The following is a 26,940-nucleotide window of genomic DNA, read 5'->3' on the forward strand; positions in this document are numbered from 1 at the left end:
ACACACACACACACACACACACACACACAAACACACACGCCTTTACTCTAATTTACTTCTTACTCTTTAAGCTCTGTTGCTCTAGTATCACTGTAACATACCTGGTCAAGTTCAGTAGCGAACACTGTCTCACCACCCATCATTCCTTTCTTGCTTTACCTTGGACCACAAGGGCAAGCTTCATGAAACTGTTCTTGGGGACATCTTCAGTTTTCCTTAACTTTTTCTCGTACTTGGTTGATCTGGGGAAAACACCAACCCCGGATGATCCTCCGTTTATCTTCTTTCTTCCTATCTCCCGTGGGCCAGTGAACACTGTAGGAAAACCCTCACTCTCCAACTATATCAATTTTGCTTTCTTTCCACCAGTATTTATAAGAAACTACTTCTGCTGAAGTCAGCACTAATTTTCAGGTTGCTGAATTCAAAACCTACTCCTCGATTATCTTCAGGTATTTTAGTAAAGTTGAATACTACTGATTAGTCTTTTCACTCTCAAGTCCTCTTTTCCTTGGTCCCTTTGTGGTGCCCTCTATCTGTCCCTCCACTCCGGGGGGTCACTTGCTCAGCCCCTTTTATCTGGACACTTCCCAGGCCCTACATGATTGAGTATCTACTGGGGGAAACTCTCAATCTGCTCACTGCACAACCCTCTCCTTGGTCTTCTCACCCTTCTCTGCACTTTTAGGTATCACTGATATGATGAGATATGATATGCTATAAATCCACCTTAGCCCCCTTTCCTTCCAAACATAAATATTCAGTTACCTACTTCTACACCATCTGCTGTTTTCTGGACACATCCCAACATGTGATATTGTCTTTCTTCTCACCTATTTCACTTCTGACCCCCATAAGTAAATAAAAGTTGGACCTACCCAGCTGTTTATGTCAAAAATATAGAATCATCACTTATAACTCTCACTCATCACCCATGTCTAATTCAGTACTACCTCCAAAATATATCACATAAAATTTTTGTAATAATCAGGGATAGATTATATTTTTCATTCACTTCCTCCTGGAGAATTATACATCTTTACTGTATGATACGAGACCAACCAGACCATATTTACTCTTACAATGTTGTGCTTGGCTATGTGATTTGCTTTAGCTTGTGGAATGTAGGTAGCTGTATATGTCCTATCTGAGAAGGACTTGTATGTACTTACATAAGCCTTTCACACTCCTGACCATTTGCATGGCAAAGAACTCACTCAAGGATGAGTTGTCGGTCCTGCAAGAAAGAGGAGTTACAAGAAAGAGAACTTTACCCAAGACTCAAAACACTATCAAGACCCCTGGGCACCTGTAGACCTATGAGTGATAAAAGTAAGTGCTGTGATTTTTGAAGTGGATGTTACATAAAATAACCGTACCAAAATACTCATCTAATATACCACTGTACACCAGGACTCTTCTGTTTGGACTAGTAAGCCACTTTTCTGGCATCTAAATAGTCCTCTCCAGTTATTTTCAGCAGAGCAGCCAGAGCCAACGCTTTAGGAAAACAGCTTCAATCATGTCCCAATCCCTCTTTGAGCCACTTCATGGTTTCTCATTGCACTAGAGTATACTATAGCTCCACGAGGCACTGATAATCTGTTACCAGGAACACATTTCGGATTGCATGTGCAAGTGCTGAATCATTTTTGAAAAGAAGCATTTGTTTCCACTCCCTGAACTCTAGCCATGGGAAAGTCCGTCTTTGCTCTGGTTCCTTAATTAGACAGTGCGCTTTTCATTTCAGCTCTGTAGTGAAGCTGTACCTGCACCTCTTTGTCTTCTGTCTTGTGGCCTGTTTAACACTTCGTTCCGACAACCAGGATTCAGCTCTAATTCCACCTCAGCTATTAATTTTGTCCTATGTGATTTTTTTCTCTTCATATCACTTGCCACCACTTTCAATGGCACATACATGGTTATCCACACGTTTTGTGCTGTTTTGTCTTCTAAGATGTTGAATTCTTCACAGGGATAGAGCTTTTATTTGTTCACCCATATGTCCAGCAAATCAATTACGTGCTTGTGTCTGAGTTCTTCAGAGTATTTTGTTCTTATTGAGTTCCTGTAATTGTATCTAATACTGATTAAGGGTGAGTGGCACTGATTCAAATAAGAGCTGAAGGAGGAACTTGAGTGACGTTTTGCTCCTCGGACAGCTAAACCGTGAAATGAGGATAAGTGGCAAGGTCAGGGGAGGAAAACTAGAGATATATCACGTGTTAGTGTATTAAATTCCAAATAAAATGTACACATTTTTGCATGAATAACTGCAAATGTTTCTTAAAATTTGAAAAATGTGTATATAGCGATAATTGTGCTCATTTAATACATTCCTCAAAAGGAGTAAAGTTTAAGTATAAGAATATGTGGTATAGACTCTGTGATTCTTTTCTCCCTGAACTGATGACCCTCAGGTTATGCACCATGGGAAAGCTCGCCGCACAGATACACCGTCCATGGTTTATTAGAAAGTTTACCTGAGAGTTCTCCATGCTTGGAGAAAATAAGCAGGAGCAATACCCAGACTGTATGAGCTGCTCGGTAGACCTAAGATTGGCAAACATTCTATGTGCACTAATGTGAATTTGTTGATTCAATTCTATCCCATCTCTTCTAAAACTCATTTCTGTCTCACTGTTACCTACTCACAGAGTACAAGGATGTTAGTTTGTCTATCTAGACCCCCGGTAACCAGACTACAATCTTCTTCCTGTAAGGGGAACAGCGTACTATAGAACTTATGACTGCATGAGTTAAAGAAGGCCCATATATTCACAAAACTGGACGAATGTGGTGAAAAACACTGAATTAGAAATCAAAAGAAATTTAATGCTCTTATTTCCTCCTTCTTCCAGGGGCACGAGGAAGTCCCGTGACATTTCTAAAACTATATTTTTACTGGTAGATGAAAAGCATCCAATTGACTTACTTATTATTCTTTATTCAAAAAGGCAAACAAAGGGGGCTGGAGATTTAGCTCAGGGGCACAGCACCTACCTAGCAAGTGCAAGGTCATCAGTTTGATTCCAAGTACCAAAAAAAAAAAAAGGCAAATAAATACATGAGTTAACGGATAACACAAATAAAAGCATTCTGCAAACTTAAAAGAATACTATTAATAGCATGTATTATTATATGTACAATGATTCTATCAGTCTTATTCAGGTTGCTACTCAGACAGGTGAACAGAATGGAGATAACTGAATATATGCATGTACTTCAGGATGCAATATTTTCTGAATGGATGTGTTTTAACCTAATGAACTAAAATTTGAGCAAGTTTAATAAGAGAGTTTTGAAGTCAGTAACTACTGTTTTGTGTATATGCTATTTTTTGAATAATAATACCTTGATTTCTAAAAAAAACTATATGAAATATATGCTTTAAAAGTCTTATTTCCACCCTAGAAAGCATTTATCCCATTTCTGCTCACACTGCAAGGTGCCGGGAACCTCCAGAGAAGCGGAACCAGTACTTTTTACATCTCTGTGTGTGTGAAAGAGACAGAGACAGAGATAGACAAAGCAACAGAGAGACAGAGTAAGAGAGACAGAGAGAGAGAGAGAAGGAGAGAGAGAGAGACAGAGAGAGACTTGTGATAGAAACTGCCCCACATGTTTTTGGATGCTAAGAAGTCCCACGATGTGCCATCTGTGAGCAGGAGAAGTGAGAAAGCTAGTGCTATAATTCAGAGTTTGAAGTCCTAAAAACCAGGGAGCTGATAGTCTAAGTCCTGGCCTGAGCCCTGGCTGCCCAAGAACCAGGTGCTTTGATGTCAAGGGCAGGGGCAAATGCATGTGCCAACTCCATCAGGGCCAGGAGATCCACGTGTCCTCAGGCTTCTGGCTCTTTCCAGGTCTTCAGTGCATTCGATGCTGCCCACCAGCACAGGTGTGCTAATTCAAATGCTAATCTCCTTCAGAAACGCTCACACACCCAGAAATAATGTTTCAGCAACTGGCTGGCAACCTTTGATCCAGTCAGTTAGAGAAATAAAATTAACCAGTGCAATCATAACATATCTTTCATTAACTTCCAATATCAATTTCTGGGCCTTCTTTATGTAAATGCAAACAAATATCCATGTACTTTCTTATTTGCTCTCTTCATTACACAAAAATGTGCAATATATACTGAATTTATAGTTTAAAAATTTTGAACTACATTTTAGTTTTAGAACAGTTTATGTTTACAGAAAAACTGTGAAGACAGAACAGGAAATTCTGTGTATCCTATATCTGGTTTCCAACTTACAGTGTGTTACATTTTTATGATACATGTTTTACAATTAAGGAACTGAAAGAAGTTCATTTTTTTTTTTTTCAGATTATAAGACTGAATCACTATAAGTCTCCCCAACTGGTCTCAAACTCATGATACTTTTGTCTTAATCTCAGATAGCCTGAATTACAAACAGGCAAGAACATGACTGACTCATATATATATATTTTAATATTTCCTTAGTTTTTACCTGATTCCTTTCCCTGTTTCAGATTGCCATACAGGGTACCACACTGCATGTAGCTGTCATGTTCTCTCCGGGTCCTCTTGACTGATAATTTTTTTAACGATCCTTTTTTCACACAGAGCTGACAATTCGAAAGAGTCGCAGTGAGATATTTTGTACATCTCTCATTTTAGGCTTGTCTGACATTTTCATAATGATTAGACTGCACTTTTAGGTTTGGAAAGCTACAGAGAGAAATTGCCATTCTTCTAACATCTTTTCAAGGTAAGCGCTACCAACAGGATGAATAACGGATGATCTTAAGTTTTGCAACACGGCTGTGGCAGTGCTTGTCAGGTTTATAGGTTTTCAAATAACCCTTTTTTTTTTTTTTGTTCCTGATCGTCTGTAAATTTTACTACATGAAATTTGCTGCTGTAGTGTTTGTTCATGCGTATTCATAACTATTAGATCTTTCTCCCTCCTGATACATTAGCACCACAGTGCATTTGGTAGATTCTACATTGTCTGAAAGTAACGTCACTAGGATTGTATTTACTTTGCGTTTGCTTGACACACATCAATTATCATTTTGTGTTTAACCATTTTGATTCATTTGTTTTAGGTATATCAAGTTTCTGCATCAAAGTCTTCATTTGGATTTTTAATTCAGGCTAAAATTACTTTTAATACTTAAGCCCTTTTGCACTTTTTAAAACAGATATATGAGGGTTATTCAGATTTCAGAATACCAAGTATAACAATATAACATCTAAACATTGATCTACATATGTGAATGAATATACACATGTAAAAATTGTATGTGTGTGAATGCTTATGTATGTGTGTAGGAATTAAATATGTATGGATGCCAGCATACACATTATAAATTATATGTGCATGAGTGTACATATGTGTACATACATATAAGGATATATGTACAGTTGGATTATTTGCACCTTTCAGTAGTTCTTACAAAATTGTGAAGTCTTGTATTTTTTTTGTGGTTAATTTTATACTTATACTTTGATACATTCCCTTGAGATCCCCTCTTTAGATAAATCTATTTGTTATTCCTGATGAAAATGATAAAGTCATTTCCAATCCTCTTTTATTTCATATTCTCCAGATCCTTTGTCATATAATTACCGTATATACTGAATGCTTATCTTTGTTCTCTTTAACGTGCTGAAACTTTACTACTTAATTAGGCAACTTACTTGACATTCTTTGACCTCACCCTCACAGATGGGTGATCAGTGAGCTGATTCTGCTTTCAGTATGTGCTCCCCTTCCTCCCAAGTTTTACTAGGCTCTGCATTATTCCTATTTCCCCTTCCATTCACATTTTCCATATTTGGTTTTGTTTCTCCTTGCTTTTGACTTGGATTTGCAATTAAATATATTCATTGCTTACTGCCAGTTCTTTTACTAAAAGATGCATTATTCACTGGGATATTCTAGCACTTTTCTTAAAGAAAACTTACAGAAACAATATTCTGAGTTCTTGCATATAAATTCTATGTTTGTAAACTTTATGTTTGATGAATAACTTACTTGGATATGGAATTCCCAGCTCATATGTTCTAGTAATACTGTAGTGTGCATTGTTTAAGTGAAAAGGGATTTCTCAGGCAAACAGTTATTAAAAAAAGATTTGACATGTATTTTTTAGTACCTACTGTATGTCAAGCAATGAGTTAGGTGCTGAGGTTATTTAAAATGAAAACCAAAAGCTAAAGTAGAGATCCTTTTGTAGATTATACAATCTAATGAAGGAGACAGTGGGTCAATAAGAATTACAGTGAAGGGGCTGGGGATTTAGCTTAGTGGCACAGTGCCTTCCTGGCAAGCACGAGGTCGTGAGTTTGATTCCCGGCACCAGAAAAAAAAAAGCAAAAACAAACAAACACACAGAATTACAGTGAAAACTAAGAAATATCTGTAATTCTGGGAAATAAGAAATGTGGTTGGCAACAGAGATGGAAATAAATATTAGTACAAATAAAGGCAATGTTTATTCTACTTAAGAATGAAGGCAAATAAATGAATTTTAACCAGCAAATTAATAGTAATTCTCAATATGCTATTTACAAATAACTCTTTAATATACATATGTCCATTAAGTTTGAAGACTTCCCACTTTCTAGAGTGAAGATCAAAATCAAGAATTCAGATTGGTGATGTCAAGTTTGGAGAACAATAAACAACCAAGTGAATAAGCCAAACACAGAGTAAATATATATGTACAATCCAGGGTAACGGTCTAGGACAACACAGGAATTAAAAATAATTATATAACAATTTTAAAATCATGCAACTGAACAGATTCTACTCAAAAAACAGAGAAGATAAGTACAAGCATCATACTAAGGAGAAACTGAGAATTTAGGGTACAATATTTGGGGAAATTGCAGATGCTAAGTATGCTATAAAGAAAATCAAAAGAGGCTTTGTTCTGGAAGACTAAAGAAGAAAATATATAATGGGAAACTGTGGTTATATTTGTCAGTGTTGTAGCAGTGAAATAGATCAGGTGGGAGAACCTCATAAAGAAGGGAGATTTAAACCAAACATGGTGGCACACACCTGCAATTCCAGGACTCCAGGAGCTGAGATAGAAGGTTAGCACATCTGAGCACAGCCTGGACAATTTCACTGCTTAGCTACAACCTGTCTCAAAAACTATGGGGTACGGGCATAGCTCAGGGCAAAGGCTGTGGGTGCAATAACCAGTGTGATAAAGGAAAGGAGGAAGGAAGGAAAGAAGGGAGGGAGGGAGGGAGAAAAGAAAGAAGAGCTAGAGGAATGGGGATGCAGTGGGACAGGGTATGCACGTGGGCAAGGGATGTCTTTTGACTTTTGTCTTCTTTAAACTTGGCAGTTAAAGCTGATCCTCTTGCCTTGGAAAATGCTCAAACTTGATCTTCTTTTTTTCCCCACCCCTTACCTTGGTACAAGACCCATTTTCCTTAACTCAGGCAATTTACATTCCAGCTGCTCTTTTACAAATGTTTTCTCAGTGGCTTTGAAAGGTTTACTCCAAACAATTTTTGTTGAGCCTAAGTTCCATAAAGTAAGTCTCTTTGACACAAGTACCTTTAAGACCATATGATGGGCATTACTCTTGAACCTTTTGTCCTAAAGAATTTTAAAGGAAGCAGTCTTTTTTGGGTGCAAACACTTCTATCTATTAATAGAATATTCAGGCAGCTAGGCAGTTTTTAAGATGCTAGGCATTTCCCGGTGAGAGTCTACTGTCAAGGTTATGGTCTGCTGCCCCAGTCATTTTTTGTCATACCATTTGCCAAAGGAGAAATTGTAGTTACGTGGTTGAGGGTGCACTGAACATACTTAGGTTGAGCTAGATCTAGACTCTTTATTCATATTTAATTAATAATGCATTGATTGCTCAGAGCATCACTCTGATGTCGAAATTCAGTTTACACATGAGGAAACAGAAGAGCACAAAAGTTAAATAGGGATGATCCCAAAGTCATGGAACTACCAAGCAGCAGAACCAGGATTTGACTGTACGGAGTCTGAGCTCTTCCCCAAAATTCTCCTCTGTGAAAAGGACTCTAAAACACAAATCTGCAGGATTGATATTAAGGATAGGAAAACTAACTGAATTTAGAGTCTGTGATTGTTACATTATATAATATCGTTAATTTTTTTTTTTTTTTTTTTGGTTTTTCTCCGGTACCGGGAACCAAACTCATGACCTTGCGCTTGCCAGGCAAGTGCTTTGCCGCTGAGCTAAATTCCCAGCCCTAATGTTGTTAATTTTTAAGAAAGGCTTTGACCTCTAGGAATATCAACATGGCCATTTACTAGGCATCTTTGGTGCTGCCTTTTGTTCATTTGCAGTAAAAAAAAAAAAATGAGCATAATATCAGGAAGTTGAAATTATTATTTTTTATTTTAAAGAGGAAAATCAATAAAAACAATGATGCAATATTTCAAAACAAAATAGTAGGAGAGTAACAATGGTTAGTACATTGCGTATTGTTATCTTTCAAATAGTTGCTCAGATTATAAGATACAGCCATGAATAACTGATCAATTGGTATAGGTACAAACTTCTTTTCAAAGAAGTGATAGAAATTAGTAGTATAGTTATCTTAACTAATATACACATATATAAGCTGTATAATATATGTAATAGATAATAGTTATATAATATATTATATATTCATATATTACATAATTAGTTGATTAGTTATATATTATATATTTTTATTTTTACATCTCCATATATATATATATATATATATATATATATATATATATATATATATATCCCTTCCTTGTTTTCTCCATTCTCCCATTGCAGGTGGTCTTTCTTTTTCAACAGTTTCTTGTCCTTTCCCAATAGCTATTGTGTATTTTAGATTTTATTTACTCTTTCAGTTTCTTACACTAGGGAGCCAATATGATGTTTGCACATATGAGACTAATTTATTTCCACTTATGAATATGGTCTCAAGTTGCATCTATTTACCTAGAAAAGTCTCAAGTTTATCCTTCTTTATAGCTGAGTAGTACTCCATTGTATAAAAATAGCACAAGTTTTTTATCCATTCCTCAGTTGATAGGCATTTGGGTTGTTTCCAAGATTTAGCTATTCAGTTTCTATAGCTGCTATAACCATGGGTGATATATATAACTGTGGTATGAAGTTTTCAATTCTGCTGGGAAAATACCCAAAAGATGAATAGCTGAGTCAAACAGGACCTCTAATCCTAGTTTTAGAGAAATCTCCGCACTGATTTCCACAATGGTTCCACTAGTCTATACTCCCACTAACAGTGGAGAAGGATTCTTTTTTCCCCACAGCTCTGCCAATATTTGCTATTGGCTGATTTATTGATGATACCCATTCTAACCAGGGGGCAAGGTGGGATCTCAGTGTTGTTCTAATTTGCTTCTCTCTAATCACCAGTGATGTTAAAATTTTTTTCATATATTTACTTGCTATCCATACTTCTTCATCCGAGAAGTGTGTAGTCATTTCAGATGCCCATTTCTGGATTGGGTCTTTAAATTTGGGGGTCTGAGTGTTTTGTTTTTTTTCAGTTCTTTATATGTTCTGGATGGAACATATAAGTCCCTCCCTTTGTCTGAGGGACTGTTGGCTAGACTTTTTCTCACTCTGTGGGTTGTTTTTCCACTCTGCAGGTGATTTATTTTGATGTGCAAATCTTTTCAGTAAGATGAGATCCCAGTTGTTGAAACTTTAGAGTATTTCCCATGCAGATTGGGTTTTCTCCATAAAGTCTCTGCCTACTCCTATGTCTTCAAGATTTCTACTTAATTTCTCTTCCAGTAAATTCAGGTTTCTGCTTTAATATTTAAATCTTTGATCCATTTTGACTTTAGTTTAGTGCATGGTGATATACTGGGGTCTAGTTGTGGCATATAGATAGCCAGTTTTTGCAGCATCATTTATTAAAGAGGCTATCTTTCTCCCAGTGAACATGTTTAACCCCTTTTTCAATGATAAGGTGATTGGGTGTGTTTTTGTTGTGTCTGCATCTTCTAATCCATTCCATTGATCTTCAGGTCTGTTTTTTTGCCAGTACCATGCTGAGTTTATCAGAGTAGCTTTGTAGGATAATTTCAAGTCAGGGATTGTAATGCCTTCTGCCTTGCCTTTATAGCCCAGAATTGCTTTTGCTACTCTAGGTGTCTTCTGGACCCAAGTGAATTTTAGGAAGGTTTTCTCTAGTTCGTTGAGGTATACTAATGGTATTTTGATAAGAATTTCATTAATTCTCACAATTTTGGGAGTATGGCCATTTTCACTGTGTTGATTCTTCATATCCATGAGCAAAGTATATGTTTCCATTTTCTGAAATCCTCTTTGATCTCCTTTTTCAGAGCACTATCATTTTCAATGTATAGACCTTTTACTTTTTTGTTAGATTTATTCATAGGTATTTCACATTTTGGATACTGAGAATGAGGTCTCCCTCATTTCTCTTTCAGTGAGTTTGTTGTTTGTGTATAGGAACACCATCGATTTATGAGTGTTGACTTTGTATCCAGCTACCCTACTGAATTTGGTTATTAAATCTAGAAGTCTTTTGGTGGAGCTTTTGTGATCTTCTATGTAGATTATCATGTTATCTATGAATGATGATAATTAACTCTTTCCTTCCCAATTCTTATTCCTTTTCTTTCTCTCTCTTTACTAATTGCTCTGGCTAATGTTTCCAGAACTATATTGAATAGGAGCCATTATACTGGACATTCTCGTCTTATTCCTGAGTTCTGAGAGAAAGCTTTCCATTTTTGTCCATTTAGTATGATGCTGGCTGTTGGTTTGTCTTGTGTGGCTTTGATCAAGTCAAGGTAATGATCATCTATTCCAATTTTCTATAGTGTTTTCCTCATGAACTGGTGTTGAACTTTATCAAAAGCTTTTTCTGCACCTATTGAGATGATCATGTGATTTATTTCTGGCTCTGTTGATATGGTGTGTTGCATTTATTGATTTGCATATGGTCAAACCATCCCTGCATCCCTCTGATGAATCTCAGTTAGCCATGGCATATAATCTTCCTGATGATTTACTGCATTCTATTTGCTAGTATCTTACTGGGTACTTTTGCATCTATATTCACGAGGAAGATTGGCCTCTTGTTCTCTTTTTTTGATTGGGTCTTTCTCTGGTTTTGGCATCAGGAACAAGTTAGGGAGTATTGCCTCCCTTTCAATTTCATTGAAGTGTTTGTAGAGCATTGGCATTAAATCTTCTCTAAATTTCTTATAGAAATCAGCAGTGAATCCATCAGGACCCGGGCTTCTCTTTGTTGGTAAGTGCTTAATTATATTTTCAATCTCAACATATTGCACGGCACAAAATTTTTGTATCTTCTTGTTTCAGCTTTGGTAATTCATATGTATCTGAGAATCTGCCCATTCCTTTTGTTTTCCATCCTTCTAAAGTTTTTGAAGAAGGTACTGATGAGCTTCTGAATTTCCACAGGATCTGTAGTGGTTTCCCACTTTAGGAAGTTGAAATTGTTCTTAAAATTCCCCCAAGTGAGTCATGTGAGAGAAACCCATGATCTTCCCACCTACTCACACAATTTAAAGATTCAGAACTCTTCCAGAAAAAATTGTCCATGAATTTGATATTTTTGAAAGCACTGAGTTGCATGATGCAAAGTACATGGGGAAAAACTGAGCTGGGGCTGACCATATTGGGGAACTACATTACTTTCTTCTCAAAACAAAACAATAGTAATGGCCTGGAAAAATGCATAAAATTTTGGAAATATATAACATATGTATATATATGTTATATACAATTTATACATATATTTTATTCTCTTTCTAAGTCAGGAGAAATTTTCAAGGTTAGGTAGTCAGATGTTGTAGAAAAATTTTCTTTTTTTTGAGACAGGGTCTTGCTATATAGTTCAGGCTGGCCTTGAACTCACAGTGATCCTCCTGCCTCAGACTCCGAATCCTGCTATCACAGATGTGTGCCACCATACCTGGCTAGAATTTTTACTTTGTTTCATATTTTAGATAAATTTTTATTAATGTCAAAACCTGTAGTCTAAGCAAGATGTTTATTCCTTAAATCTGTTATTTTATAATTAATTATAAATTATATTTTACAAAATTAAGCAAATATACACACTGATATAGTGAGATAATGAAATACAGCACTTTTACATGTAGTTTAAATTCATGAAATCAAAATATCAATTTGTCATCCTAAAAGTTAGCAGTATGTCAGTATTTTACAAACACATCAGTAAAGACATGTGTGGCTTCATCCCATCTGAGGGGAGCTATACCACCCTTCTGGAGGAAATGCAGCCAATGTGATTAATAATGTATTACCAAAAGTGAGCAATCAGAAGGAAACAAAGTCAGTTCAGTTATCTTCCTTCAAACCTCACAGAACTGTGGAAAAAATTCCATAATCAGTTTATTTTCAAAGAGGGAAAACATGGAAATGTCTTAAGAGTAAGCAATAAAAGTATTGTGACCCTCTACCTTGTCTCATAGAATATCTCTCTAGATCAATGTCTCAGTCAGAGTCAATTGGACAATTCATGCAAAAGGCAAAAGGTCTTTACTCATTCATAGAGAGACTGAGTCTTGTGGTCAGTTGTAGTTAAAGTTGTAATGATTTTACCTTTGATTTCTACTGAAGTCCAGTGACCATAATAGTTGCTCTCTAAACCTTCTAAACCTCTATCTCTGACTTTTCTACATGAATACCAATGGAGGATCCAATAACATCATTTTCTTGATAGTTAAATAATTTTTGATGTGTGGATAGGTGGGTAAACTGGAAAAATAATGTCATCATATGTAGCCATCTTAAAATTGATGTACTGATAGGAAATATAGTCTCATAATCATCTTAGAATTGATGAAAGCATTTCATTATGTATTTCATGGTTTTGTATGCCTGTATTTGCAATTTTGGCTTGCAAACTAAAACCCCATTAAAATTCAGCATATGCTTTTCGCATAAAGAATTGTAGTATAAATGATTTAGATTTAATATTTCAAGAAATAATGCTTCAGTGCATAAGTATTACCAATGAAATGTTATAAAAGAACATGCTCAACTACAAGAATACAGCATAGCAAACTAACCGAGTTATCAGTGTATCATAAATAAGATATAGCTTTTCTTATATAAAAGCACAAGCAGACACAAAGACCCTGGAGACTAAAACATCAACTTGATTCTTAAAATTTGCAATGAGTCTTGAGTAATGAAAGGTGATTTGGGTTTTTGGATATCTGATCAGGAGGTTGAAGTGAGAGGAGAAACTTTAGCAGATGGGAGTGTAAATTGAAATGTCATCTAAGCACCTCAACTTTTATACAAACATTAGCTTAAACTCAGTTATGAAATCTAAATAAATTTCTTATGAAGCTTACTTTTATAATGTTCAATTATTAGCAAAATAATATTTGTAAATGCTTGGAGTACAGCTGGTAGAGAAAGGATCCCGTGTTGTGTGAAAAGCTATAAAATGTGTGTGGCTTAGCCCTTCACTTATCATGACTCATGATTTTACAAAACATGTGCTCACGTTCATCTGTGACTAATTGACAAAGTCCTCACTACAAAACATAAGGTATCCTTTTAAATGGGAAATTTTTCTTAACCTTTTCTTATTGTACCGCATTGCTTCTCTTGGACTGTCTCTGCCTCTGCCTCTGTCTCTCTGTCTCTGTCTCTTTTTCTGACTCTCTCTCTCTCCTTCCCTACCTCCTCCCCCTTCTCTCTTGACAGCTTTCTTTTGCTGCTATGCCTGGGGATAAAAGTACAAGAAATTGATTAACGTGCCAATCAAGCAAATTTAATAAGGTCCTATTTTATTTGTTTACCACTCTGTTAACTACCAGAGAGACTAAAACTACAGGGAAGACAGTAGAGAAGGAAGCTCCCCGTCAAAGTGTGAGTTAATTTGCTAGGTCTAAAATTTCCCTAGAAGAATGTTGCTTGGTCCGCATGCACAGTTTGTACTACCATCAGTTGAAGCTGTGCACAAACAGAGAAAAAAAAAATGTTTCCTTTAAGGTTAATATGGTTTTAAACTCACAACGTGACTTTTCTGTTTCAAATGTGGCTAGTTTCATCTAGTTTAAATTGAGGATATGTGTCATTGTCTCCTTTTGCCTCAGGACAATACTGAAGATGAAATGTTTTATTTCAATACATTTTTCCCAGTTGAAATTGTGTAACTAGATTGAGAAAGATTTAATGAAATCATCAATAGCCCGGAGCTGGCTAGTGGCCCTGTGCTAAATATGGCATAGTCAACTGAAAACCTGAAATCCTAGCTACTGGGAGTAGAGATTATTATGGGTGCAGAGACGTGGGCAGCTAGGAAGAAAGGGGTTGGCACAGCACCTCCATCTGTTTAGGTCAAATGAAGTAATAAGTAATCCAGGGCATTTTAATCAATAAAAGGAAAATTTCTGGATGATTCAGATTCTACCATTCATATTTTGGCCATGGAAAAAATTTATTAAAATAAAATTCAGTTTTCTTTCTGATTCTATGAACAATACTAGTGGCCTTTAGGAAAGGCAAATAATTTCTGCCTCAGTTTCCTGGAAGGAATAATATCTGGTTAGAAAAAAGCAACACTTCTCTTTTTAAAATTTATTTTTATTTTATGAAAATAAAATTTCATAACAAAATAATAGAGAATAACAATAGTTAATACAGAGTATATCATTATGTTCAAAGCAGTTACTCAGAGTACAAAATATCAAGAAGAGATTCCCTTTTACAAAGGAGAAACAGATTTTAGCACAAACTTTATTTTCAAAGAACTACGAGACAATAGTAGTATAAATGAAACACATTAGCATATGTATTAGAATGTTTTTTAAAAGAGTAGATAATTTGAGAAAACATCCAAACCTCTTCCCACTTCATCTTTATCTATCTTCCATTTTGCTCCACATTTGTAAATATATGAGTGTCTCATGTAAGAGAAACCATGACTTATTTCACTTTATAATACACTTTCAAGTTGCATACATTTGTCCACAAATTCCTCAGGTTTATGCCTCTCTTTATGGCAGAGTAGTACACCACTGTACTACTTTTTCTTTGTCCATTCAACTGTTGATGAACTTAAGAGCTGTTTTCAAGATCTAGCTGTTATAAATTCCGGTGATATAAATATAGGTATGCATGTTTCCCTGTAATATGATAATGTTAACTCTTCTGGGAGGATTACTAGAAAGGTTATAGCTGGGTCAAACAAAATTTCTCATTTTAGTTTTTTGAGGAAACTCCACATTGATTTCCATAGTGATTGTACTAGTTCACATTCCCATCAAAAGTGTAGAAGAGTTTATTTTACCCCACATCCTCACCAGCATTTATTATCAGATTTTTTTGATAATAGCCATTCTTCCTGGGGTAAGGTGGTATCTCAAAGCAATGTAATCTGCATTTCTCTAATGGCCGGCAATGTCACACATTGCTCATGTATTTGTTGCGTATTCACAATTCTTTTTCTGAGAAGTGTTTATTCATTTCAGTTGCCCATTTTTTTATATTGTTTTTTTACTTGGGAGAGTCTAATTTTTTGATGTTTTGTATATTCTAGATGCTAATCCTCTGTCCAAGAAATAGCCAGCAAATTTCCTCCTATTCTGTAGGTTAGCTTTTCATTCTGTTGATTGTGTAGAGACTTTTTAATTTGATAAGATTCTATATCTTGATTCTTGCTATTATTTCCTGTACTATGTGGGTTCTATTAAGAAAAAGTTCTTGCTTATGACTTTGTCTTCAATATTTGTACTTATCTTACCTTCTAGCAAATTGTTTTTATTTAGATCTTTGATCCATATTGATTTTAACTTAGTACATAGTGAGATATGTGGGTCTAGGCTCAATCTTCTACATCTGGGTATACAATTTTCCCAGCACCACTTATTAAAGGAACTGTCTTTCCTCCAGTGTATGTTTTGGGGCGTTTGTCAAAGTTCAGATAGTTGTGTGTGCCTGCAGTTGTTTCTGCTTTTCTGTTCTGCTTCTTTGATTCACCAGCCTGTATCTGCACAAGTACCATGTTTTAATCCGGATAGATTTATAGTATATTGTGATGACACCTGCTTTGCTGTTGTTACCCAGGGTTACTTTTTCTGTTCTAGGTCTCTTCTTGCTTTGTATGGATTTTAGTATTGTTTTCTCTAGATTTACGAGAAATGCCTTTGGTATTTTGATTGGGATTGCATTAAATCTCTTCATCAGTTTTGGAAGAATAGGAATTTTGATTATATTGATTCTGCCTATACAGGAACGAGGGATATTTTTGCATTTTGTTCCGATCATCTTTTATTCCAAAGCACAAGCCTCTATATTCTGGTTTTTCTTCTGGTTGAATAATTTTTTCAGCTTCTACCAAAGCACAAGCCTCTCAAGAACGAACACGGAAGCTACAGAAAATGAATGTCAGAACTTTGCCGTGCAGCTACTGAAACAGTACGGCTCTCCTACTATGTCTTAGATTTCATTTGAAAAAGTTCTGCTTCTATAAAACATCTGAGGAAATTAGTAGTCTAGATGGGAGCTTTTCAAATGACTTACAAATCTTATGAAAGCAGAAGGCATTTCAGAGAAAACATGTAATTCTCAATTCTACCATGAGTAGCAGAATTTTCACGAAACCAGTACATATTAAAGAATGAGCACCTTTAAAGAAAGAACAAAGAGAAATATAGTAGAGATAGATTGTGAAAAGGCTTCAGTCCATTAAGAGAAAGCAGATATAAGCATTTGCACGCATGTAAGAAGAGCTACTGAAGAATGTTACTTGATAACATTTAAATCGCATGAAATACAAAGGAGAACCACATACGAAAGCGAGGGAACACTATTTCTGGAGTGTGAATTAGTGCTTCAAATTAAGTCTAGAGCAACTTATTAGATATGAATACACTATAGCTGTTTACAACATCTTAAGAAACTTCAACTAAATGTTTTGATCTCTTGGAATATTGTTTTATTGACCGGTATTCAAAATACATGAGATTTTGTTGTTGTATAGCCTTTCACTGCAAGAAAATTTTATATATATTCAAAGAGAATTTAAGATTCAAAAATTTAAGTCTTTCTCTAAAGACTGAGAAATAAATTGAAACAGCTGAAAAGCATTCTTTTCAAATACTTCTCATTTTGTCATATTTTGATAAATGGAAATTATATTGTACCCAATGTGAGCAAAAAAATTAGAATCTTACTACAGCCCATTTATAAACACTGTGCGAGAAAGTTTAAAAACATACAACCTAGAGTCCTTAAGTATGATCTTGGAAATAGGGTTCTGTTTGCATTAGAGAATATTTCATGAAAGAAATGAAGTGTACTTAGAAAGCAAGAAACCACAACTAAAATTCCCACTCACCTTCACACCTACTATCTAAAATGAGGTAGAGGGGCTGGGGATTTAGCTCAGCAGCAAAAGCGCCTGCCTGGCAAGCGCAAGGTCATGAGTTCGGTTCCTGGTACCAAAGAAAAACCAAAAAAACAAAACAAAAAAAATAAATAAATAAATAAAATGAGGTAGAAACGTCCTCTTGCTTAACTACTGTGTTTTCAGATAGGCGCTTGTGCCCCTGAGCTATATTCCTGGCCCCTATCTTCTTTGTTTTCAGTGCTGGCAAGTGCTCATGGTTTATGAGGGCAACTGCATAGACATAAATAATTTTACTTTTCTCAAAGGCATTTAAAGTGGCAAACATCAATTTTTAACTGATTCAACTGAATTTTAGGTTATTTTACTAAATCAACTGGAAAGGAAATTGTGTTTTTGGATGCTTTGAAATGTTTTACATCACTTCTTAAGGAAAGAAACTAGTTTTCATTTTATTAACTCCTTAAAATAAATATGGCTGGGTAGAAGGGCTTGTAGAAAAATCCTTCAACTGGAGAGACTGAGGCTTCTGTGACTCTCAGCCATGTAACACATATATTGTTCACACTCAAGACAGAAATATGTAAGTCTAAGGTTTACTAAAATGTAGGCATGGTAAACTACCATATAAGACATGAGTTCATGTAGTTATGTGTGTGGAAGGAAAATGAAGTGCTTACCTGAAGACAAAGAAGTATAGTCAGGACAAATTAATCTGACATAATTTTCTACATATCCACTGAGTATTATCATTTTCTAGTTATAAGAGATTCCTGTTATCATTGGGAGCCAAGCGATCAGGAGCAACAAGGAAAAACATGGCTGCCACACATTTAGAAACGCTGTGACATGCCTCAGGTGAAAACTCGGAAAGTCATTTGAGTAAATAAAAGGTTTAATTTTCAGTATTGTGACATATCAAGTAACTAATTTCAGCATCCTTCTGAAAATGTTGAAAATTAAATTTAAACTAAGAAAGACCACGTAGACAATAAAAACCCAACTGAAGACTCCATCAAATGCACTCATGTAAGTCTTATATATGGAGGTGTATTATTGCCTTCTAGACAAAGTCTACATCATTGTTTGAACTTTGAAATTTGGTTTAACTCTAGATGTTTTGATTATTGCTCAATATTAAAACATCAGTCTCAAATCTGACTCTATTAAATTCTTCTGATTAATGACTGAACTTACTGTATTTTCCTTCCTCTCACCTCACCCTACTTGCCAAAGATTCACAAATTCCAAATTGGAATCACATCTCACTGAACTCCAGCGTGAAGTGGAAATAAAAGGGATTTTCCTTCCCTCCTAGTTGACTTGGTCTCTAAGGCAATGGTTAATTCATTGCACCTGTAAGCAATTAGCTATTCAAAATGACTTATTCTTCACAGAAAATTATTGCCTTGCCAGTCTGAGAAGCAGGTGCATATTCAATGTCTAAATCGCCAACTGCTTGGGTACCCAAGACAAAAATCCTCCAAATACAGAATTCTGTTAGACTAATGTGCAGAAAACTATAACCAGCTATAATAATTTCATTCTAAATTAAGAATTGAATTACTTCAAGTTTTGTATCTCAACTCTGAAAATGTTCTTTATTTGACATTTGGCTATTAAAGTAGATTTTTTTATGAAAATTAATTATTTTTTAAAAATAAGACAGAATTTAATTTCTTCCTATTTTAAACAACTGATTTTGATTATAATAAATATATTTAAAACACTTCATCATATAGCAATCAATTTAATATACATCTGCTTCTAAATAGATGCCTTCATATGGAAGAATCAATTTCTAGCCCAAACACAATAACTACACCATAACTCCATAGAACTGGGTGCACAGCCACTCCTGTGTTTTGTAGAGTTGAAATCTCTGCAAATTATTTTATCACTAGAGTGCTGACATTGTGGACTTTCATAGATGTGAACCACTGTAGACAAGGACATTTTTCAAATTCAACTGAAGAGTTCCACCTTTCTTAGCTATATTACTTGAATACAGGCAAAGGATCTGGTGATAATTTTTCTGGTCTGCCATCTGTCTACACCATCACACTTGAACTTCCCCAATTCTGTGCCTTCTTTCCCCATTAGAATTGTGGCATGGTAAAAAAATCACTCTCAAATAGAGTATGAGACTGTATTTAGTTGGCACCAGGACTGTACTTAGCTCTGCCTATTAAGGGCTGAAGTGTATATATTAGGTCGTCATTGCAAAATTTATAAAATTTAACAAGAGAACTCAAAGCAATCAAACCAAAACCTCTTTTGTAGAGGAAAGACATTCAGTGTGAGAAGTATCCAAACTCTATTGGAAAATTGCAGTAACATCACTATCTTAGCAGAGAAACCCAGGAAAAACCCACTGGAGACAATTTACATTCATTTCTCCTTTTCCTCATCTTACAGGTCTCCAATCTGGTATTATTTTCTGTGTTTCTTGTGGTCTTCATTCTCACTGCCATTACTTACCTGATGACTTTGCCTCCCAGTTGATTTTTCACAGTATTCACGGAGTCTTTCATTTACTACCCCAATAAATAAGAACTAAGAATTCTCTAGATGCTAAGCATGAAAAAGCAAACTGTTAATAAGGTAAGACTATAAATATTAATGAGGTTGATAATATATGTTACAAACTGAACAATACATGATACTTATAATTTAGTTGTACTTCAAACTTGAGGATCAGGAAGCCTTGCACAATCACTGAAGGTGTAACCCAAGGTCTACTGGTGAGTCTCTCTTCTCATTAAGCAAAAAGAGGGAATGACTTTCCAGGCAAGGAAATTTTATCAGTTACTGGTCTCCTGACTGTCCATGCCAACCTTCACAGCACCTACAGAATTATGACCTTAGGAAGGCTGCAGATCACCACCATCCTCTGTTTAAATGCCCCCCTTGTTTACTGAAGAAATTACAAACCTGAGATTAACTTTCCTGTCTCATCTTCTCTAACAAAGAGGCTTTGATTCAGGCTTACTGTAGTATCAATCCTTTGCTGAGCAATAGGGACAGTTAACCTATTTCCTTTCTTGTTTGTGCTTTGGTGTCTGCTTATCATGGAAGCCCCACACACAAATGCCTCCTCCGTCAACTGAATTCCTAGTTATCCTCTGAATCCCAATTAAAATAGCAAATTGACAGAGAAGCTATTCCTCGCCCCTCCGTTCAGAATTCTTTGCTTCCTTTGTGAAACTTCATAGCCCATTCTTTTTATAACACAGCACCTACTTTATATTCTATTTCAGACAATCTTTGTTTACTTATGAAGCCCGAGCTATGCCAGTTACGTGGAAGCCCCACTCATCCCTGTAGACTTAGTCTCACACGGCCTCCTGTGTAATCTTCTTCCCTGTTAGCTGCGTTACTGACACAGTGAAAATGAAGCAGCCCAGTCTCCTGTCTCCCTGCAAAAAGAAGAGGAAATTTGATACTAGATATTTGCACTGATATTTCTCACTCTGTGTCTCTCCTTAGCATACAGAATTCAATTGCACTGATGCTTTTTGCTCCTGCCCAGTTCCCTGGGTTCTGGGCCTCGCCCAAACTCTCTGCTCTCCAGTTTTACTAATGAATTCCCATCTAGAACTGTGTGTCCCTCTGCTGTGGAGATTATAAAACTTTCACAGCAATGGACTGTGCCTTTGAGAAATAATGGGTTTTTAGAAATTCCCAAAGGGAGTACTTGCTGCTTCAGAATTAAATTCCCCTTAGATTAACATAAAATCATGCAAAAACAGAAAGGGATTTTTGTACCATTATTTTCCTCTTAGATTGGCTCATTAGATATTCCCCTCTTGTAAGGTTATCACTGAGAACCCTGCCCAGGGTTGCATGGGAAGCCCTCCATCTCAACTTTTTTTTTTTTTTTTTTTTTTTTTTTTTATTTTTTTTTTTATTTTAAGGATAAAAGGAGGGAAACATTAACAGACATACAACATTTTACAACATATCACAAGCACAATACAGACAATACAGAGTTCCAAACAAAGTGGTAGGGAATTAACAATGTTGATTGTATCAACTTTGTATCAGAATATTCATGTTTGAAGAAACTAACTCCCGGTCATAATATTGTCTTTATAGACATATAAGGAAATACCGTGTGCTTCTTCCAACACAAACCCCTCAGCAACCTGGGACTTTTGATGTCCCAGTTCATCCTCAGATGTAGAATTTGGTTGTACACATCTCCCCGTACAGTTAGATTACCTCAAACAGTATTTTGCAAGCACTCCAACCCCATGTAAACCTTGCTGAGAATGGTGCTTTATGCACAGTAGGCATCTAATAAATGTATGCTGAATTAAGTTTAATGAGGAACAAACGTATGGCACAAATTACTAAAAGGTGAAAATCCCCTACAACCGACTGCATTGCCATCTAAGAAGGAAAAAATCTTGTTAATGCTCACAGTGACAAGTTTATGTCCTGAAACAGGAGATCTGATTAGCCTTTTGATTTTAGCTCTCATAACTACTAGCTTTATTACTGGTCATAAAATTATCCAGCTCATTTTAAAATTCACCTGCAAAATAGAACACTTTGACCTCTTGAGATTGTAAAACTGATGTGAGCCTATGACTCCATGACAGGGGATTTACTCAATTAGGGCTTAGGAACCTTAAGAGGATATGTAGAACTGTCATGGAAGGGTCTCAAGGATGAAAACATTGGTACATTTGGCACTGGTAACAGCAAGGAGTGGAGTGTTTTGCAAAAAATCTCATCTTCTTTTCTGAGATTTTGTAGTCACAATTGAGACCATGGTCTTTGGTCCATCATCTTATTCCTGAAGAGCTGTCCATAAATACCTGTCTTCTACCAGGAACTTTACTAAAAAGGACATCATGGGGTAATTCATGGGACACTATTTTATAACTACCTGTTTAATGCCCACAGCATTTTCTCACACCCCTGAGGTAGTTGGAAGTGATGCTGATGAAGTGTAGTTACCCAAGAGAGCAAATAAGCATAATCGTCTTGGTACGAGGTGGGGCGGGCATGTACAGCAAAAGGATCAAGGCTACAACTGTTCCTCTTGAACTCATCTTTGTCATCTCCATGTACTGCTGTGAAAGTTCCTTGTTTTCTCTCATGACAGCGAGTTTTAAAAGACTTGGAGAGAAAAAAGAATCCATAAAACTCAAGACAGAACCTTTTGTACAAGGTGGACCCTGAGGTTGAACCCAGCAGTGCTGTTCCACAGGTCACCTTTCTACTGTGATTCAGGAGGTATGTCTATTCTGGACAGCAAATGTGTCCAGAATATCTTCCTTCAGTGAGAGATCAGTAATCTTCGGTGGCAAATCTGGGGACAGGTTTTCACATCAGCTTTTCAGGTAAGAAACTACGCTACAGTCTACAATGCAACCCACCTACCCACTCTATGTCTCCATTTGCTTCAGGTTAGGAGCTCGATAAACCCACATTTCACTCGCCCTGTCCTTTCACCCGTGAAATGTGAGCTGATACTTTGGAATTTTGCCTGATTCCTCTAGTGCTGTGGTACTCTTATCTGTGACCTGATGCCAAAAATAAGACTAGCTCAGTTTTCTTCCTTCTTCTGTTCGAGCCTGCTAATGTCAACTTAGGTCACCACTATCTCTCAGTGCTTGATTTTCACCCTACAAGGTCATAGTTTTCATGGGAAGAAAGTTCGGCCATGAGAGTGTGTTAGTCAGCTTTCCATAACTGTAAAAAAAAAAAAAAAAAAAAATATCTAAGAAAATCAAAAGGAGGAAAAATTTATCTGGGCTCATGGTGTCAGATGTTTTAGTTCGTGGTTTCTTGGCCTCACTGCTGTTGGTTCCTTCTGCAGAAGGCGGTACATCCTGGCAGAGCAGCTAGCAGAGGCAGGCCACTCACCTCATGGGGCCTAGGAAGCCAAGAAAGACAGGAAAGGGCTAGAGTTTCAGTACTTCCTTCAAGTCCATGACTTTAGGGTGCCAGCTTCCTCCAAGTATGCCTCATTTTGAAAGATTTCACCGCCTCTCAATAGTGCCATGAGCTGAGACTAAGACTTTAACACGCGAGCTTGGGGGGTGGCATTAAATATTCAAATCACAGCAAAGAGAAATATGAGAGCTTCTTTGTGTTTACCTTATAAATACTACAGTGTAGTGAGAGCTTTTCAGCTACCTAATAAGCCTAGGACCCCTACATTGAAGATGTATTGGGGAACAACACTTGTAATATTGGTGCTCTTGTTATATACTCTCACCCCACCTTGCGCCAGGATGGTCATGTTTATTTACTCTTTTGCATATCTGCACATCATCAGTGTGACTTTCACTAAGGAGATCAACCACCCCAGGTGTGTGAAAAAGTGATGTGGTCATTAAACATTTTCTTGGATCTTGAGATATGACTAACTAACTACTTCACTTATGTTTCCATTTTATCTTAATTTAGGTATACTTCATTCTCCAACAGTAGTCTTTGGTACATAAAAATCAGCAAGAATAAGTCAGTAGCACCTCAAGATTACAAAGGAAACACACATGCACACTTGTGCAAGCACACGCACACACACACACACACACACACACACACACCACAGACTTTGTTTTTCACTGTTGTAAATATTTCTGTCATGGATAAACTGACCTCTGCCTTTATTTTACCAGTTATGGAGGTTCTACGGCCACATGGTTATTAAATACATTTCAAGATGGAAGAGTTTAATTGGTTTTTCTCTATGAGTTTAGTCCATTATTGATGTGACTCAAGGCTGTAATCGAACATGGAAATTGTCTGGGCATCTACAATCATGGGAGTATAAAGTAGTTCTATGTATGCTGTGGATTGTAGGCAGAGCTTGTGTGGATTATTGACATTTTGGCTGTGGTCCAGAAGACATACTATTCATTGCCTTGGTCTATCTAGTTATATACAAAGTCATGCGGTGAAAAATTTTTAAATTAGCTTAGGTTTTAAAAAGAAGATATTTGTAGCCTTCCTGGGTGTATAATATGAATGGAAACTTCCAATGAAAAACTTCAAAATTGTGCACACTCTGCTTACATTATTGCTGGATTTATTAGATAAATGAGGTTACAAAAGATCTAGATTTCTGTCTTTCTCTAGTGTAACAAACCCGTGGTTAATGGAAAAAATGATGTTTTTAACATTCATGAAATATGTGAACATAGATCTACTTAACCACCACCCTTACAGTAAAATGATAAAAATTCAGTGTCAGGTACTGTTCACATAAAACTGACCGTGGGTTCCTGCCTGTCCTAAATTGTTTCACCCTTGTGTTGATCAGCTTTTCATCACTGTGACAAATACATGAATGAGATCAATCAACTTCAAGGAAGGAAATATTTATTTGGCTCATGGTTTAAATCTCTGATCACTTGGTCCTTTTGCCTTCAAGTCTGTGTCACAGTGCGTCATGATGGCAATGTGTGGCCGTGAAAACCTATTCCCCTAAAAGTGGCTTGGAAGGAAAGAAAGACAAAGGGGCTAAGATCCCAACATACTGTTCAAGGGCATCCTCTGGATGGTGTACCTTCCACTGCATTTCACCTTCCAAAGTCTCCAAAACCTTCAAGTGTACTGCAGTCTGGCTACCAAGCTTTTCACAGATAGCCTTTGAGATCCAAAACAACAGTCCTCTGGTACTCTACCTTTCTGGGCTACGGATAATTTCACAATATTTTTATAATAAGGTGGTTTTGATTATGCGGGGGTCTTTCTAAATATACTGTATTGGACTTTTGCGAAATTTCCTTATATATTTCATTTTATTCAGATTTCAAGGGTGAAAAACAGAAAGAGACAGAAAGCTACAGCAGATAGTTTCTGTGTCAGAAGAAAAGTTTTGAACTGTGAACTGGATGATTTCTTTCAAATTTTGGGAAGGATTTTAACTCTATGCCTGTCTATTTTCCTTTTCTTTTATTTGCTAATGTCCTAGTTTGCGGTAGGTATAAGACTTGTTTTTCAACTCCCTTGGGATTTCTTCTGCTTGTTGAATGCCAAAATGGATATGATCTACTGAAAGCCACCAAATTGCCCATAGCGTAAGATTGTAACTATCTATTTACTATTCTAAAAGCATGCTATATGGAGAACTTTGAGTTATTTTCTGAAAAGGTAAGAACATGGAGTATCTCACCTATGTTTTAGTAAAGTTTATTTTTGATTATCTCAGCATATTTACACAGTGGAAAAGTGAGAACATTTTATATTGAATATTTCCCTTCAGCTTCATTTTTCTCATAGGAAATACTAAAAATAATAACTGAGAGAGAAGAAAAAATCAAAATAGTTCTGATGCACCTATATTACTCAAGATAAATTTGATGTAGTAAGAGAAATTATTCTCTGCTTTTATACAACAAAGATTAATTTCTGTTTCACACAGTCTGCTATACGTATAAGACAATCTCACGCTACTTCCAGCAAAGGGGTCCACCATCCTGTGCCCCATTTGGAGCATAGAGCCTTCTTGATCACAAAAACAGGAAGAGAGAGTTGAAAGTCTCACCCGAGTGAGAGAGCACAATGACCTGTCAGTGATGAATACCATTTCCGCTAGCATCTTTTGTAACAAATTTGTCATTCGAACAAGATTAAAGTAAGGGGAGACACATTTATTCTTCTATTTGTCCAGAACGAAAGGTGAAAGATACAGATGAACGTGTATGCTCCTACACCACCTACCTCTATGTTTCTCAGAACCATTTTTCTTGGTCATGGCCAAATATCATGTCAGTTAGGAAGCAGGTTTTTCTATCTCAGAAGTGGCAGGTAGTGTTAAATCCCCAAAGTACTAAAACCCCTTTCTGCCACCTGTTCATTCCCCTGTGCACAAAATTAACTATGCTGTATAGAACCTCAAGATTAATAGCATCTGCATGTGAGAAATGTTGTTTAATATTCAGATTTTAAAATGTAATATAGAGTCCTCAACTGTTTCTTTTTTTATTCTTTTTTTTTTTTGTGGTGCTAGGGATTGAACCCAGGGCCTTGTGCATGCAAGGCACAAGCTCTACCACTGAGCCATATCCCCAGCCCCACCTCAACTAATTACTAATTATTCATATCATTACTCTTTTTATTATTACTTATTGATTTTTTTAACCCAGGGCAAATAAAATTCCTGTTCGGTATCAACAAATACTTGGATAAATGAAGTCTGCTCCAGTCCCTTGACACACTGAAAACTGCCCCGTTTGCCTATCACATGCCACATGTGAACGCGACCTCAGAGCACATTCCTGCATATCCTTTCTTGAAAATGCAGCAGGTTAGTAATAAGAGGATATGAAATATAGCAAATGTATTTACAATCTCTTTTTTCTGTGTCTTGGGTAAATGCTCATCTGAGATTCTGTAATCTACATGACTGATGCAGATGACCAGACAAGTTGCTGATACTATCTTCCCAGGCTATTAAGCGCTGCCTGGTCTTTGGAGTAAATTGAATTGTAAGATCATGTTCTTACCATTTTGGGAAATTGGTAGCGTCACAGCCCAACAATTTGAGAAAATAACATTATTTTAGAGTGAAAGTAAAAAGAAATGGCAACAAG

The sequence above is a fragment of the Chinchilla lanigera genome, unplaced genomic scaffold, assembly GCF_000276665.1.
Source record: "Chinchilla lanigera isolate Chin_1 unplaced genomic scaffold, ChiLan1.0 scaffold00026, whole genome shotgun sequence".
Taxonomy (NCBI): Eukaryota; Metazoa; Chordata; class Mammalia; order Rodentia; family Chinchillidae; genus Chinchilla; species Chinchilla lanigera.